We start from the raw sequence: 4,209 nt of genomic DNA, 5'->3' as shown, positions 1-4,209 counted from the left end.
ACAGGTAGGCAGGCAGGCAGGGCTCTCGCAAATCACAGCTCGCGAGCGCAGGCGATCGTTTCCATAAATCGGCCGACCGCCGCCACACTGGCGAGATTTCCCTCGCCTGCGGGCGTACGCTGCCGAGGTGAGGAGAGGAGAGGAGAGCAAAGATATACAGTAAAGCCTTATTTGGATGCGAAGCAGCGGAGAGCCGCCGCGATGCGTGGAACGGGGTCGGCGCAGGCAGCGGCGAGCGCGCGGCGCCCATCTCACGCCGTGTCTGTAGCTGCTAGTTGGCTGGCTGGCTGCTGTACAGGTGTGGGCAACCAGGTGCTAAACACACCCGCCTTCTGTGCTGTGACAAGCCGGCACCTCATTATTTAGTCAGTAACAGCAACCAGTCTCAGGACTGAAGACCACAACAACAACAACAACAGCAGATGTGTGGGAGTGAAGAGCACATGTAGCAAATGGTAGGGAAGGACAGCAGCACTTGGGCTGACGACAAAAACAATTACATTTTGTGAAGACAGTAACTTGTTCTCGAAAGAACAGTTACTGTTGATGACCGTGCAGCTTTTCCCTGGAATAAATGATGACTAAGTGACAACCTCAGCTGCCGACAGGTTTTGTTGTTATACCTCGATGTGGACAGCTGAAAATGTGTGCCCCGACCGGGAATCGAACCCGGGATCTCCTGCTTACATGGCAGACGCTCTATCCATCTGAGCCACCGAGGACACAGATGAATAGCGCGAGTAATGAGTGGGTGGGCAAATGTCTATAAGGTACAATACATATGTAGAATTGTGGACAGCTGGGAATGCGAGTCTCACGGGAAGCGTGCAAGGGATAAGCCCCTGCAGTCGCGCCATTCATCTGTGTCCTCGGTGGCTCAGATGGATAGAGCGTCTGCCATGTAAGCAGGAGATCCCGGGTTCGATTCCCGGTCGGGGCACACATTTTCAGCTGTCCACATCGAGGTATAACAGCAACACCTGTCGGCAACTGAGGTTGTCACTTAGTCATCATTTAAATTACATTTTGATCCCTGTAGCATCACCCGGCAGTCAAGTCAAACGCAGGATGACAATTATAGAACTAAGTGAAAAAAAACGTAAATTAGTTACAAACTACGGCGTGCACACACTTTATTTAACACGTAAACGTCACTACAGATATTCGTATTTAGGTTATGACATGTTCGATGTGCCTGCCATCGTTGGCGAAGACGTGACGCAGACGAATAGCGGAACTCTGTATGACCCGCTAAAGTGTCGGAACGTCGATGCTGTCTACGATCTCCTGAATGACTGTTTTCAGCTCAGCGACGGTTATGGGGTTATTGCTGCACACTCTTTCTTTAATATAGGCATGTGTTCAGATCCTGACAATATGGCGGCCAATCGAGGCCCATGCCAGTGGTGTCTGGGTACCCCAGAGCCAGAATGCGGTCCCCAAAGTCCCCCTCCAGGGCATCAAACACTCTCCTGCTTCGATGGGGTCGAGCTTCGTCCTGCATGAATCACGTCCTGTCGAAATCAGGGTCACTTTGGATAATGGGGATGAAATCATCTTCCAAAACCTTCACGTACCGTTCGGTAGTCACCGTGCCATCACGGGATATCGCACCGATTATTCCGTGACTGGAATTACCCACCACGCGGTCACCCGTTGCGAGTGAAGAGACTTCTCCATCGCGAAATGCAGATTCTCAATTCCCAAAATGCACCAATTTTCATTATTGACAAACCCGTCCAAATGAAAGTGGTCTTCGTACCCTGAACCAAACCATACTGCGCATACTAATTCCCATTATGCCCCGCGGCGAACAGCGCAGTTTGAACGTCCTAACGCAAACCATTCAGAAGCTATGACGATTTTATTTCATATAGTTCAATAATCGTCACCCTGTATATAGGCCCCTTCTCAGCCAAAGGGCAGCCATATTCACACGCTAAGGATCGTGCTAACATACACCGGCAGGCAAGACGAAACTAACTTTTGCATGATATGTCGCTGCGAAGTAACTTATCTCGATGAAACCAGGGCGATACATAGAACGAACTGCTACTGTACAGTACAGGAAATATACAGAGAGACGAAAAGGAACGATACTTTAATTCCAAGACAATAATTACACTGAAATCACCGCGATTTATGTTGGTCCCGTGGACAGTACAAAAGATGCGACATGGTTCTTGGTAGGGTGTGTGATCATCAACGACGAAACTAAACGCTCTGCGCCGTGCTCCCATGCTAGCCACAAGGTTGGTGTGGGGTTCTTGTGACGGGCCGTTCCATTCCTCGACCAGCGTGGCTGACGACTGCTGGGCGGTTATTGGTGCACGCGCACGGGCTGCAGAATTGCTGAAGCGCCTAAACAAGTCTGTATCTGCAGTGAGAATGATGTCAGGTGTAGGAGATACAGATTTTAAAAAATAACTTGCATATTTTGCTTACTTTCATTCTATTATTTTATTATATTACTCCTTCTCGCTATATTTATTCCTAAATGTAATTTGTTGCAAGTAATATGTCTATTTCCAACCAATAGCTCAATACATAGTATCAATACTAGGAAAAAGAACAATCTACGTGAAGACCTTGAAAAACATACCTTGGTCCAAATAGGGGTCCAATATTCAAAAACACACATTTTCAATAAATTTCCAGCAACCATTAGAAACTTGGTTTCATGCGCACGGGCTGCAGAATTGCTGAAGCGGCTAAACAAGTCTGTATCTGCAGTGAGAACGATGTCAGGGGTAGGAGATACAGATTTTAAAAAATAACTTGCATATATTGCTTACTTTCATTCTATTATGTCATACGGGATCATATTCTGGGGTAACTCACCAAACCGAGCAAAAGTTTGTAGGATGCAAAAGCGTGTGATAAGAACCATTTGTGGTGTAAATTGAAGAACATTATGTAGAAACCTGTTCAAGGAACTTTGTATTCTAACCACTCTTCCTCGCTATATTTATTCCTAAATGGACTTTGTTGCAATTAATGTCTATTTCCAACCAATAGCTCAATACATAGTATCAATACTAGGAATAAGAACAATCTACGTGAAGACCTTGAAAAACTTACGTTGGTCCAAATAGGGGTCCAATATTCAAAAACACACATTTTCAATAAATTTCCAGCAACCATTAGAAACTTTGTTTCAGATAAAGCTCAGTTTAAACAGAGTTTGAAAGACTTTTTGATAGGCAACTCCTTCTACTCTATAGACGAATATCTTAACGGGGACTGTTAGACCCGTTTAAGTAAAAATGTCTGTTAGGTTTCAGTTTGACAGTCATTGGTCAAAACAGTCAAGATTAGGTGTTTTGTGTGTGATAAATTTATTAAAAGTACTTAAATATGTTTGATTCTCAATGTTTATTAATTTTTTACATATTAATATTTCCAGTTTACTGCAATGTATTCTCCTAACAAATCATCAGGGTAGTGAGTGCTACATTCAAATGTTTTATGATTTTTGTGTTATGCTCTCTGACTTGTTCCACACCCAAGAGAATCATTTATTTTTGGGTCTTTGGAACGAAAACTGAATCTAATCTAATCTAAGCTAACCTCAACGTATCCCACACATGCTCGATGCAATTCTAGTGGGGGAAAGGGCAGGCCAGTCAATTCGCCGGATGTCCTCTCGTTTCAACAGCTCCGTCATCTGAGCTTTTTGATGTGGTCGCGCATAAAGATGTAGTCAGCGCTGTATGTACCGCACGTGGTGGAGGAGTGCAGCGCAACAGTACACTGATCGGTGAGTGTACCGTGTACTAAGATTTGGAGGTCACTACATTCATGCAGCATTACGCCTCCAGCCACACCATAAATAGCTGGACCACTAAAACGATCAGGGCCGACAATATGCATATAGCGAGAGGTGGGAACAAGTAATGGAGCCAGGAATATTGTCGAAGATGATGGTTTTGGAGTTATGAATGGGGAGGCATAAGGCTGCATGGGACTACTTACCTCCAAACCTTTAAACTCGGCACACTCACTGGTCGGCTGTACTCCGTCCCCACGTGCATCTTTTCAGAGGTGCTTCGGGCCTGCCTGGCTTCATTGTTATGGATGACAGTGCGCGATAGCACCGAAAAGGGCAGCTGCAAGAGAGCTCTGGAACGAAAGAATGTTCCGCGAATGTATCGGCCTGCTCTTTCCCCCGATTTAAATCCCATCGAGCACGTGTTGAATACATTGGGA

The 4,209-nt window shown here is 45.6% G+C and overlaps 2 non-coding genes across 2 annotated transcripts; one reads left to right on the top strand and one right to left on the bottom strand.

The window, feature by feature from the left end:
• Positions 1-648: 648 nt before the first annotated feature.
• Positions 649-722, bottom strand: Trnat-ugu. Its single transcript has one exon. It is a non-coding gene; the product is annotated as a tRNA-Thr (tRNA).
• A 144-nt stretch (positions 723-866) lies between these two features.
• Trnat-ugu lies at positions 867-940 on the top strand. Its single transcript has one exon. It is a non-coding gene; the product is annotated as a tRNA-Thr (tRNA).
• The last annotated feature ends 3,269 nt before the right edge of the window (positions 941-4,209 follow it).

Source organism: Schistocerca piceifrons, chromosome 2 (genome assembly GCF_021461385.2).
Source record: "Schistocerca piceifrons isolate TAMUIC-IGC-003096 chromosome 2, iqSchPice1.1, whole genome shotgun sequence".
Taxonomy (NCBI): domain Eukaryota; kingdom Metazoa; phylum Arthropoda; class Insecta; order Orthoptera; family Acrididae; genus Schistocerca; species Schistocerca piceifrons.
This window is presented reverse-complemented; position numbering and strand designations above follow the sequence as displayed.